Genomic DNA, 14,429 nt, shown 5'->3' with positions numbered 1-14,429 from the left:
ACATTACTTTGTCCACAAAAGTTCATTTAGTCAAAGCTATGGTTTTTCCAGTAGTCATGTATGGATGTGAGAGTTGGACTATAAAAAAAGATGAACACCAAAGAATTAATGCTTTTGAACGGTGGTGTTGGAGAAGACTCTTGAGAGTCCCTTGGACTGTGAGGAGATCCAACCAGTCCATCCTAAAGGAGATTAGAACTGGGTGTTCATTTGTAGAACTGATTTTGAATCTGCAAGTCCAATACTTTGGCCACCTGATGTGAAGAGCTGACTCATTTAAAAGACCCTGATGCTGGGAAAGATTGAGGGCAGGAGGAGAAGAGGATGACAGAGGATTAGATGGTTGGATGGCATCATCAACTCAATGGATATGGTTTTGGGTGGACTCTGGCAGTTGGTGATGGACAGAGAGGATTGGCGTGCTGCAGTTCATGGGGTCACAAAGAGTTAGAAATGACTGAGCAACTGAACTGAACTGAACTTCTAAATAGTCTATCTTGTGGCATTTAATTAAGTGAATAGATGAATTGTTATGGCCTGTGTTATGTTAGTCCCTTGAAAAATTACCTTATCTTTGGTGTGTAAAGATTCCATATTTACTTATTTGATGTTTTCTTCATTGAAAGATGCTTGAAAAATTTTAAGTCAGGGTTATAGATAACTAATCAGACATACTATTTATATCAATGACTTGTGTGAAGGTATACAAGGATTATTATGAATCACATGAACTTTGAAGGCTTACCTAAAGTGTTGTACAACAAAATCAAAACTAAAAATTTTTGAGCAATGTACTGAAATAACAATTATGTTGAACATCTATTTTAAAAAGAATAGAGACAATTTTAACACTGCATCAATTCACTCTGTATTTGCACAGAACTGGTTTAGAAAGTCCCTTCTCATATTGAACACAGCATCCTTGTCACTTTTATCCACTGGTCTTAGTTTTTCTTATGCAACCATACAGGAAAATAGCAAGTGACTTGGCAAGACATCAAATCACACCACATGACATCAAATATTTGAATATATCTGTCATCTCAGGGAAGCAATAGACTGCAATAATTAAAAACCTAAGTTCACGGTACAGATATATAGGGTTCAAGTCTGAGTAGGATGACCAACCATCCCAGTGTGCCCAAGAATAGAGGTTTCCTGGGATATAATACTTTGGGTACTAAACTTGAGAAAGTCTCAGACAAACAGATGAATTGGTCATCCTAAATCTGAGACTATTTATTATCTGTATGAATTTGAGCAAGTTATTAGACCTCACATTTTCTTCCTTTGAAAAATAAAGATAATACTTTTCTCTTCTTCACAAGGTAATTGATATGAAGATAAAAGGAGTTAACACATACAGAGCACAGTACTCAGTAGTGATAGCAGCAGTAGGAGGTAGTTACACACGATGGGGAGATGGTCATGTGATGAAATTCTAAAGATGTTATTTGTCTACAAAATTAATATGAGAAAACACTGTGACATGGCTACCAAAAAATAAAAACCCAAATCAATATTCAGTTCAGTTCAGTCACTCAGTCATGTCCGACTCTGCAACCCCATGACTTATAGCACACCAGGCCTCCCTGTCTACCACCAACTCCTGGAGTTTACTCAAACTCATGTCCATTGAGTCGGTGATGCCATCCAGCCATCTCATCCTCTGTCATCCCCTTCTCCTCCTGCCCCCAATCCCCATCAGTTTTTTCCAATGAGTCAACTCTTTGCATGAGGTGGCCAAAGTACTGGAGTTTCATCTTTAGCATCATTCCTTCCAAAGAGGCCATATTAATAGAGCTACAGTATTAAGAATGACCCTGGAGGAGGGCATGACAATCCACTCCAGTATTCTTGCCTGGAGAATCCCATGGTCAGAAGAGCCTGGTGGGCTACAGTCCATAAATGAAGGAGCTGATTATTCTGTTCTGTTTTGATCAGCCAACATCAAGAATAATGTGATTAATTCTAATGTCCAGTGGAGAGAACTAGAATGACAAGTAGTTTTGTAATCATGTCACTTGAGGTAAAAAGAAATTGGGGTATTAGCTTGGAGAAAACAAGACTTGGAGGCAAAATGAAAGAAATCTCCAAATTTGAGAGAATTTCTGTTATAATTAGGATAGAGTTATTGACAAGTTCAGTTAATTTTTTGAAATGATTTGAAAGCAGCTGAGAGATGCTGAGGGAGGTGCTTAGAAATTTAAAAAGGTAAGACTCAAGAGACAGATAATAGAGATGTGATATATTCTCTGCTGCCATATTTATTTAGGAACAATTGTCAACTCTGAGTGCAGGGAGAAGGCTACAAATCCATTGTAAATCCTGGTGCAAACAAAAGAGCCACTGCAGGGGGGCATGGAAATCAGCATCACTTTTGGCAGAGATTTGGAGATGAGAGCTCAAGCACACAGTCAAAATTCTCCTCAAAATATGTGCTGCTTACTGGGGAGCATGGGATGGAAGGGTGAAATCACAAGCAGAATGCCTCTGAAAATCAGAGCAGTTTCTCCAGCAGTCACGTAAGACAAAGATTAGAGTTTCATGGATTAAAAAAGATAGGCTATGGAATCACTAACCAGAAGATATCTGATATATCTATATTAATATCAGATGGCTTCCCTGGTGGCTCAGACAGTAAAAGTGTCTGCCTACAATGCAGGAGACCTGGGTTCGATCCCTGGATCAGGAAGACCCCTGGAGAAGGAAATGGGAACCCACTCCAGTACTCTTGCCTGGAAAATCCCATGGACAGAGGAGCCTGATAGGCTACAGTCCATGGGGTCGCAAAGAGTTGGACACAACTGAGCGACTTCAGTTCACTTCACTTCACTTATTAATATCAGACAAGCAGATTGAAACATTTTATTATACAGAAATGATCAATCAAAAAGTAAAATATCAAAATTGTAAATCTGTTAGCACCTAGGCAGTGAAGAACTTGGAGGTTATCTCTAGGTCCCTGGAATGTTCTTCCTGGTAGGAAGGCCTTTGTTTGCCTGTGGGCTTTGGCCACCAGACAGTCTAACAATGTGATTTCTGACCAGGGTTATAAGTCAGACTGTATTGGTTCTGACCTGTGGAGGAACTGGAGACTAAAGATGGGGTCCTGGAGAATAAAGATCAGCCATTCAGGAAGTATGTTATCAAGCCCCGTTACAAACCCCAGACAGCAAAAGCTCAGGTCAGCTTCCCTAGTTGGCAGTATTCTTTTAATATTGTCATACAGTGGTGCCAGGAGGTTAATACACCTCTGAGGAAGATGGAAGCTTCACATATGGAACACTCCCAGACTTCACTATATGCATAGCTTTGGCTGGTTCTAATTTGTATCTGTTTGCTAACTGTAACCATAAGTATAGTCTTTTCTGTAATCATAAGGATAGCATTTTCCCAAGCTCTGTGAGTTAATCTAGTGAGTTATTGAACCTGAGAATGATCATGAGAACCCTGAATTTGTAGCCTTCAGGGGTCCTGAACTTAAGCTGGTGTCTGATGTCAAGGCAATCTTTGGGAACTGTTCCACCACATTGTGTAGGTTTGCCTAATTCTTTACACGCCCAATAACCAAGTTCTGAAATACAAAAAGCAAACTTTGATAAAATCAAGAAGAAAAGTTGACCATCATCATTGTTGAATATTTTGAATACTATATCTCTCAAAATGGTTCATGGTACAAGTGGGAAAAAGATCTGTAAAGACACAAAAAAACCTAAAAAGTACAATACCACACTTTATATATAAATTTTATGTGAAAAATAAATCAACTTAATTTGTACTACATACAAACTACAATAGACTATGCATTGTTTTAAAGTACATATGGACTATTTTCCCAAATTGAACCAGCAAATGCAAAATGTTTGAAATCATTCAGAATATGTTCTTTGAACGTAGTGGAATCAAACTAAAGACAATAAAAAGTTCAACTAGAATACTACAAAATGTTTGGAAAGTAAGGAATACACTTCTTAATATCTTGTGGGTCAAAAGAAATTAGAATGGAAAACAAAATATTTTGAGAAAGAGGCTAATAAAAATATGGCCAAAAGTTTGAGATATCAAACTAAAGCAGTGTTTAGAAAGAAATATTTAGCTTCAGATGTGTATCTCAGAAAAAAAGAAAAGCTAAACTTCAGTTTTCTAAGTTACCATCTCAAGATAGCAGAACAAAACAGCAAATCAACCATAAAAGAAAAAGAAGGAAATAAATAATAAAGATAAGAACAGGGTTGAATAAAATAGAAAAAGTAAATGTAATAAAGGAAATCAACAAAGTGTAAAGTTCAATCTTTAAAGGATTAATAAATTAATATATTTTACTAAGACTTGAGGGGGGAGAAAAAAGAGAAACAACAAATTACCACTGTCAGGAAAAGACTGGGAGAAATGGGTACAGATATCAAACATTAAAAGTATAATAAGGGGATACTTCTACTTCCAGAATTCCAACATGCAAAGAAAAAAAAATTGGTGAAAAATATTTTTTAAAATAACCATATAAACTCTCTGGAAATTGTCCTAAGGATACACATCAAATGAAAAATTTATTCAAGAAACTACTAAATCTTCACAAGAACAGTGAGAGTCTGTGGCAACTGAGTCACAACTCACTCCCTTCCTCCCTATCCCCAGATATGCCTGACAAGAAGCTCTACACTAGAAATTTCCACTATTTTTGAGAGGACCCTTAAGCTTAATTTCCCTATTGCTTTTCAGTCAATAAGTCATGTCTGACTCTTTGCAACCCCATGAACTGCAGCATGCCAGGCTTCCCTGTCCTTCACTGTCTCCCAGTGTTTGCTCAAATTCATGTCCATTGAATTGGTGATGCCATCCAACCATCTCAACCTCTGTCATCCCCTTCTCCTCTTTCCCTCAATCTTTCCCAGCATCAGGGTCTTTTCCAATGAGTCAGTTCTTCACATCAGGTGGCCAAAGTATCACAGCTTCAGCATCAGTCCTTCCAATGAATATTCAGGGTTGATTTCCTTTAGGGTTGACTGGTTTGATGTCCTTGCTGCCCAAGGGACTCTCAAAAGTCTTCTCCAGCACCACAGTTTGAAAGTATAAACTCTTTGGTGCTCAGCCTTCTTTATGAACTCTCACATCCGTACACTACTACTGGAAAAACTATAGCTTTAATTATTCGGAGCTTTGTTGACAAAGTGATATCTCTGCTTTTTAATACACTGTCTAGATTTGTCATACCTTTTCTTCCAAGGAGCAAGCATCTTTTCATTTCATGGCTGTAGTCACCATCTGCAGGGATTTTGGAGGCCAAGAAAATAAAATCTATCATGGTTTCCACTTTTTCCCCTTGTATTTGCCATGAAGTGATGGGACCGGATGCAATGATCTTAGTTTTTTGAATGTTGAGTTTTAAGCCAACTTTTTCACTCTCCTCTTTCACTTTCATCAAGAGGCTCTTTAGCTCTTCTTTGCTTTCTGTCATTACAGTGGTATCATCTGCATATCTGAGATTGTTGATATTTCTCCCAGCAATGTTGATTCCAGGTTGTGATTCATCCAGCCTGGCATGTCACATAATGTACTCCGCATATAAGTTAAATAAGCAGGGTGACAATATACAGCCTTGTCGTACTCCCTTCCCAATTTTGAATCAGTCCGTTGTTCCATGTCTGGTTTTAACTGTTGCTTCTTGACCCACACACAGATTTCTCAGGAAACAGGTAAGGTGGATGGTATTCCCATCTTTTTAAGGATTTTCCACAGTTTGTTGTGATCCACACAGTCAAAGGCTTTAGCATACTCAATGAAGAAGAACTAGATGTTTTTCTGGAATTGCCTTTTTTTCTCTATAATCCAACAAATGTTGGCAATTTGATTTCTAGTTCCTCTGCCTTTTCTAAAGCCAGCTTGTACTGCTGGAAGTTCTTGGTTCACATACTGCTGAAACCTAGCTTGAAGGATTTTGAGCATTACCTTGCTAGCATGTGAAATGAGTGCAATTGTATGGTAGTTTGAACATGCTTTGGCATTGCCCTTCTCTGGGATCAGAATGAAAACTGACCTTTTCCAGTCCTGTGGCCACTGCTGAGTTTTCTAAATTGGTGGCATATTGAGTGCAGTATTTTAATAATATCATCTTTCAGGATTTTAAACAGCTCAGCTGGAATTCCATCACCTCCTGTAGCTTTGTTTGTAGTACTGCTTCCTATGGCCCACTTGACTTCATACTCTAGGATATCTGGCTCTAGGTGAGTGACCACACCATCATGGTTATCCAGGTCATTAAGACTTTTTGGTATAGTTCTGTTTGTATTCTTGCTACCTCTTTTTAATCTCTTTTGTTTCTGTTAGGTCCTCATCATTTCTTCCTTTATCATGCCCATCCTTGCATGAAATGTTCTCTTGATCTCTCCAATTTTCTTGAAGAGATTTCTATTCTTTACTACTCTATCATTTTCCATTATTTCTTTGCATTGTTCCCTTTAAGAAGACTTTCTTATTCCTCATTGCTATTCTCTGGAATTCTGCATTCAGATGGGTATATCTTTCCCTTTCTCCTTTTTGCTTCTCTTCTTTTCTCAGTTATTTGCAAAGCCTCCTCAGACAAACACATTCCCTTCTTGCATTTCTTTTTCTTTGGGATGGTTTTGGTCACTGCCTCCTATAAAGTGTTATGAACTTTTGTCTATAGTTCTTAAAAAGATAAAGTGTCTCAAATCAGTAATCTAGAAAAAGAACACCAGATTCAACCCAAAGCAAGCAGATGTCAAAGTGCAGAAACTGAAGACGTTAACAAAGGAAAAATCAAGATAGAAAGGCAAGGAAACCAAAAGCTGGCTCTTTGAAAAGATCAATAAAGTTGATAGATGTCTATCTTTACTGACTAAGAAAAAATGAGACAAGATACAAATTGATGACAGGAACTGATAGAGGAACTATCACTCTGAGTCTGATAAACATTAAAAGGATAATAAGATATTATTATAAGCAAGATGAAAATCATAAGTTGAACACATAGATGAAATTGACAAATTCTATGAAAGTGACATACTACCAAAACTTCTTCAGAAATAAATATACTGAATATTCCTATTTCTATTAAGAAGATTGAATTTCATAATTTTAAACATTAAAACAAACAAAACTTCAGGCCAGGATGCATTCACATGTGACTTCTAGTGAATCTTTAAATCAAATCACAATAAGATACCATTCTACATCCACTGGAATGGTGGTAATTAAATGGTAAAAACACAATAACAAGTAAATGCTGGTGAGGATACAGATCAAAGAGAACTCTCATACATTGCTGGTGGGAATGTAAAATAGTATACAGTCAGCACTCCATATTCCCAAGGCAAAACCCATTGATTCAAAAGGTCCAATTATACTACATCATTTTATATAAGGGACTAGAGTAGCTCTAGATTTTGGTATCTACATGCATCCTGGAACCAATTCCCCATGGATACCAGATGGACGACTATAATCACTAGATAGTTTGGTAGTTTCACGAGCCACTTATTACACTCCAAGATATTTACCCAAGAGACATGAAGACTTATGTTCACAAAAACCCTTACATGAATATTTATAACAGTCTTATTATATTCACCAAAACTGAAAAAAATCCAAATGTCCTTTGAGTGACAAATGGACTATGAAACTGTGGTATATCCATATACTGGAATACCACTCAGTAGTAAATAGTAGCAAAATATTGATACAGCAACAGGAATGAAAGTTAAACTCACTGCAGTAAGTGAAAGAAACTGGATTCATGTGGTTATATATAGTATGGCTTCATTTATATGACATCTTGTGTTAGTCACTCAGTTGTGTCTGACTCTTTGCGACCCCATGGCGTGTTTGTTGCCCACCAGGCTCCTTCATCCATGTGACTTTCCAGGCAAGAATACCATAGTGGGTTGCCATTTCCTGGAAAGGAAATGCTATAAGGACAGAATGATTAGTGTTAGGGAAAAGATATGACTATGAATGAGCTACACAGGGAATTTGGTATATGGGTTATGGAACTCTTCCTTAGCTTGGTTGTGGTGGTAAGAACATAACTCTTTTCAATACTCAGATCTTTAGACAAAATGGAGCAAACTTTACTGTGTATGATATTTTAAATAAATTTTTAAAAAGAGAAGATGGTGAAGGAATAGGATGAGGAGATCACTTTCTCCCCACAAATTCATTGGAAAATCATTTGAATGCTGAAAAAATTCCACAAAACAACTTCTGATTGCTAGTGGAGGACACCAGGCACCCAGAAAGGCAGCCCATTCTCTTCAAAAGGAGGTAGGACAAAATATAAAAGATAAAAAGAGAGAAAAAAGAGTTAGGGATGGAGACCCGTCCTGGGGAGGGAGTCATGAAGGAGGAGAAGTTTCCAAACACCAGGAAACCCTCTCATCAGCAGGTCTGTGGGGAGTTTTGGAATCTCAGAGGGCAACATAACCGGGAGGGAAAAAAAAAAAAACCCCACAGTTTACGCACCTAACCACAACTCCCAGCAGAGAAGTAGCTAGCCCAGATGCTCGCGTCTGCCAGCAGTGAGCGGAGGCTGAACAGGGAGGCATGGGCTGCATGCTTAGGGTAAGGACCAGGCTTGAATGCCCTGAGGACAATATGAGGGAGCTAATGTGAGATAGCAACCCAAACTGTGGGATAGCCAGAGAGAGAAGAAAAAAAGAGAGAGAGAGAACTTTCCCATGAAAAGCTCTAAGGCACAACCTGGCCCATTCACAGAACAAAGGATTGAATAAACACCAAAGGAGAGCTAGCTGGCTGTGGACTGGCCCTTCCCTCTGCCAGAGGCAGAGAGGCAGGCAGGCGGCAGCCAGAGCTGGAAGGCAAGGGGCAATCTTGGCCCTAGAGATGGCATCATCCAACAAACTGTGAGCAGGCTCCCAGTTGCTAACCAAGTCTTCCTGGGATCCTGGACGGTTGACATCTGCCACGAGGGTCGCAGTCAGAGATCAGCTCCCCAGAGGAGACACACAGCACACCTGAGACAGCACTCTTGCGTTGCACCCAGGAAACTGAGTGGCTGGGACCAGGGAGGTGATAATATGCACCATGCACCTGGGGAGAGTGTGCTCATCAAGCACCTGCTCACCTGAGATGCTCAGACCTGGGAAGGGCACAAAACGCAGGCCCAACCGTCTGTGCCTTTGTGGAGTACCCAAGAACCTGAACCTGAGTAGCTTAGACCTGGGAAGTGCACACAACCCAGGGCCTGCTTTAGATAATTCCCCTGCAGAGAAAACCGGGAACCTGAGCAGTGTAGACTGGGAAAGCACACATGCGTGAGCAGGGGCAAACCCAGTGAGGCCCAGACACTGCGAGCACTCCCCACACACACCAGTGACATTTGTTTGCAGTGTTTCTCCCTCCCCACAGCACAATTGAACAAGTGATCTTAAATAAATGACCACCTTTGCCCCCTTGTGTCAGGGTGGAAATTAGACACTGAAGAGACTGGCAAACAGAGGAAACCAAAATAAACAAAGAAGAGGGAACTGCTTTGGTAGTGACAGCTACAACTGTAGTTAGCATTGACTACATTGGAATGGGCCTATAGACCTTGAGAAGAAGTATAAGCTGGAACAAGGAACTATCTAAAACTGAACTGACCCCACAATGCCTGCCTGCAACAGCTCCAGAGAAATTCCTAAATATATTTTACTATTATCATTTTTAAATTTTTAAATTTTTGTTATATTTAAGTTCTTTATTACTCCTTTAATTTTCATTTTTATAACCTATTACCTTGTAAAAATACCCAATTTTTAAAGCAAATTTCATATATATTTTTTTAATTTTTGTGATTTTGTATTTTTTTTTAATATTGTATTTTTGAGCATCTAACCTCTACTCTAGATTTTTAATCTTTGCTCTTTTGGTATTTCTTATCGATTTTGTACCTTTAAGAATCCAATCTTCATTACCCATTTTTACTTAGGAGTGTGATTACTGGCTTGATTGCTCTCTCCCATTTTGATTCTCCTTTTCCTCCCCCGGGTCACCTCTATCTCCTCCCTCCCCCTTCACTTCTCTACTTAACTCTGTGAATTTCTTTGGGTGTTCGGGGCTGTGGAGAACACTTAGGGAACTGATTACTGGCTAGATGGGTCTCTCTCCTTTTGACTTCCCCTCCTCTCCCTGAGCAACTTTCACTTCACTTCACTTCCTCTCCTCCTGGTCACCTCTATCTCCATCCTCCCTCTTCTCTTCTCTATGTAACTCCGTGAACCTCTCTGAGTGTTCCAGACTGTGGAGAGCACATAGGGAATTGATTACTGGCTAGACTGCTCTCTCCCCTTTTGGTTCCCCCTCTTTTCCTCCCGGTCACCCTTATCTCCCTCCTCCCTCTTCTCTTCTCCATGTAACTCTGTGAAATTCTCTGGGTGTCCCTCACTAAGGAGAATCTTTTCACCATTAACCTAGATGTATTATCATTGGTGCTGTATTGATGGTGAAGTCTTGAGGCTACTGTAAGAATAAGACTGAAAGCCAGAGGCAGGAGACTTAAATCCAAAACTTGAGAACACCAGAAAACTCTTGACTTCAGGGAACATTAATCGACAAGTGCTCATCCAAAAGCCTCCATACCTACACTGAAACCAAGCTCCACCCAAGAGCCAACAAGTTCCAGAGCAAGACATACCAAGCTAATTCTCAGGAACATAACCCTGAGCATTAAAATACAGGTGGCCAAAAGTCACACCAAACCCACAGACACCTCAAAATTCACCACTGTACACTTCATTGCACTCTAGAGAGAAAAGATCTACCTCCACCCACCAGAATACCAACACAAGCTTCCATAACCAGGAAACCTTAAAAAGTTACTCATCCAACACCACCCACAGGGAGGAAACTCCACAATAAAGAGGACCCACAAATTTCCAGCATATAGAAAGGCCACCCCAAACACAGCAATCTAAGCAAGATGAAAAAGAGAAATATTCAGCAGGAATAAGGAACATGATAAATGCCCACCAAACCAAACAAAGGAGGAAGAGCTAGGGAGTCTACCTAAAAAAATAATTCAGAATAATGATAGTAAAAATGATCCAAAATCTTGAAAACAAAATGGAGTTACAGATAAATCGTCTGGAGACAAGGATTGAGAAGATGCAAGAAAAGTTTAACAAGGACCTAGAAGAAATAAAAAAGAGTCAACCAATAATGAATAATGCAATAACTGAGATCAAAAGCACTCTGGAGGGAACCAACAATAGAATAACTGAGGCAGAAGACAGGATAAATAAGGTGGAAGATAGAATGGTGGAAATAAATGAAGCAGAGAGGAAAAAAGAATTCAAAGAAATGAGAACAACCTCAGAGACCTCTGGGACAATGTTAAATGTCCCAACATTTGATTCATAGGAGTCCCAGAAGAAGAAGACAGAAAAGCCATGAGAAAATACTTGAGGAGATAATAGTTGAAAACTCCCCTAAAATGGGGAAGGAAATAGTCACCCAAGTCCAAGAAACCCAGAGAGTCCCAAACAGGATAAACCCAAGGCAAAACACCCCAAGACACATATTAATCAAATTAACAAAGATCTAACACATAGAACAAATATTAAAAGCAGCAAGGGAAAAACAACAAATAACACACAAGGGGATTCCCATAAGGATAACAGCTCATCTTTCAGTAGAAACTCTTCAGGCCAGAAGGGAATGGCAGGATATACTTAAAGTGATGAAAGAGAAAAACCTACAACCCAGATTACTGTACCCAGCAAGGATCTCATTCAAATATGAAGGAGAAATCAAAAGCTTTACAGACAAGCAAAAGCTGAGAGAATTCAGCACCACCAAACTAGCTCTTCAACAAATGCTGAAGGATCTTCTCTAGACAGGAAATACAGAAAAGGTTTATAAACTCAAACCCAAAAGAATAAAGTAAACAGCAATGGGATCATACTTATCAATAATTACCTTAAATGTAGTTGGGATTCCCTGGTGGCTCAGAGGTTAAAGCGCCTGACTCCAATGCAGGAGACCTGGGTTCGATCCCCAGGTTGGGAAGATCCCCTGGACAAGGCAATGGCAACCCACTCCAGTACTCTTGTCTGGCAAATCCCATAGACGGAGGAGCCTGGTAGGCTGCAGTCCGTGGGGTTGCTAAGAGACAGGCACGACTGAGTGACTTCACTGAATGCCCCAACCAAAAGACAAAGACTGGCTGAATGTATACAAAAACAAGACCCCTATATATGCTCTCTACAAGAGACTGAAAGTGAAGGGCTGGAAAAAGATATCTCAAACAAATGGAGACCAAAAGAAAGCAGGAGTAGCAATACTCATATCAGATAAAATAGACTTTGAAATAAAGGCCATGAAAAGAGACAAAGAAGGACGTTACATAATAATCAAAGGAACAATCCAAGAAGAAGATATAACAATTATAAATATCTATGGACCCAACATAGGAGCACTGTAATACATACTAACGAGTATGAAAGGGGAAATTAACAATAACACAATAATAGTGGGAGACTTTAACACCCCATTCACATCTATGGATAGATCAAGTAAACAGAAAATTAGCAAGGAAACACAAACTTTAAATGATACAATGGACCAGTTAGACCTAATTGATATCTATAGGACATTTCACCCAAAACAATGAATTTTACCTTTTTCTCAAGTGCACACAAAACCTTCTCCAGGATAGATCACATCTCGGGCTATAAATCTAGCTTTGGTAAATTCAAAAGAATTGAAATAATCTCAAGCATCTTTTCTGACCACAGTGTGGTAAGATTAGATGTCAACTACAGGAAAAAAAAAAAACTATTAAAAACACAAACATATGGAGGCTAAACAGCATGCTTCTGAATAACCAACAAATCACAGGAGAAATCAAAAAAGAAATCAATATATGCATAGAAATAAATGAAAATGAAAACACAACAACCCAAAACCTCTGGGATTCAGTAAAAGCAGTGCTAAGGGGAAGGTTCATAGCAATACAAGCTTACCCCAAGAAACAGGAGAAAAATCAAATAAATAACCTAACTCTATATCTAAAGCAACTAGAAAAAGAAGAAATGAAGAATCCCAGGGTTATTAGAAGGAAAGAAATCATAAAATTTAAGGCAGAAATAAATGAAAAAGAAACAAAGGAGACCATAGCAAAAATCAACAAAGCTAAAAGCTGGTTCTTTGAGAAGATAAATAAAATAGACAAACCATTAGCCAGACTCATCAAGAAAAAAAGGGAGAAGAATCAAATCACCAAAATTAGAAATGAAAATGGAGAAATCACAACAAACAACACAGAAATACAAAGGATCATAAGAGACTACTATCAGCAACTAGATGCCAATAAAATGGACAACTTGGAAGAAATGGACAAATTCTTAGAAGAGTATAACTTTCCAAAACTGAACCAGGAAGAAATAGAAAATCTTAACAGACTCATCAAAAGCAAATTTTAAAAATAAGAACAGAACCAGCAACTATATCCACATTTTGCTTGAGCTAATTGATAATATGAAAATAACCAAAATAATGTGTTTGCTCTGAAAGGAACAGAGAAAATCTCCCAGCAGAAAAGGCAAAAAAGCAAATTATTATTGTATAATAACACCTTGACAAAGTGATAACTTTGGTTGCTTGCCTGCAGAAAGGGAAACTAGGTAGCTGGTATAGTGGTAATGAGAATAATTCACTATATACTCTTTTGTGACTTTTGAATTATAAGAATGTATTCTCATACTGTTTTCTCAGTCATGTCTGACTCTTTGCAGCCCCATGGACTATAGCCTGCCAAGCTCCTCTGTCCATGGAATTTTCAGGCAAGAATACCTACACTTCCCAGATAGCACTAGTGGTAAAGAACCCGCCTGCCAATGCAGGAGACTCGAGAGACTTGTCTTCTATCCCTGAGTCAGGAAGATACCCTAGAGAAAGGAATGGCAACACTCCAGTATTCTTACCTGGAAAATCCCGTGGACTGAGGAGCCTGGTGGGCTACAGTCCATAGGGTCACAAAGATTTGGACACAGCTGAAGCGACTTAGCATGCAGCATGCAAAACTTCAAAAAATAAACAGCAAAAGCAAAGTGGTAGAATTCCACACTGTGGGGGAATAAATTAAAACATGCTAATATCCTCATCTTATATAGAGAAAAGTGATAAAAAAAACTTTTTTTAAAAAAACTTTTTATTCTAATAATCATATTTGGGACTTTCCTAGTGGTTAGGAATCCACCTTGCAATTCAAAGGAAAAGAGTTCAATCCTTGGTCAGGGAATTAAGATCCCACATGCTGAGGAGCAACTAAACCTGCATGCCGCAACTACTGAGCCCCTGCAATCAGGAGCCTGTGTGCCACAACTAGGTCTATGTGCCACAAAGAAAGATCCCACATGCCTCAACTAAGACACAATGCAGCTAAATTTAAAAAAAATTAATGTTGACAT

The 14,429-nt window shown here is 38.9% G+C and overlaps 1 non-coding gene across 1 annotated transcript; it reads left to right on the top strand.

The window, feature by feature from the left end:
* The first annotated feature begins 11,955 nt into the window (after nt 1-11,955).
* TRNAW-CCA lies at nt 11,956-12,027 on the top strand. Its single transcript has one exon. It is a non-coding gene; the product is annotated as a tRNA-Trp (tRNA).
* Nucleotides 12,028-14,429: the final 2,402 nt, after the last annotated feature.

This window comes from Oryx dammah, unplaced genomic scaffold, assembly GCF_014754425.2.
Source record: "Oryx dammah isolate SB20612 unplaced genomic scaffold, SCBI_Odam_1.1 HiC_scaffold_23, whole genome shotgun sequence".
Lineage (NCBI taxonomy): Eukaryota > Metazoa > Chordata > Mammalia > Artiodactyla > Bovidae > Oryx > Oryx dammah.
Note: the sequence above shows the minus strand (reverse complement) of the source record. Positions and strands in the feature narration are given on the sequence as shown.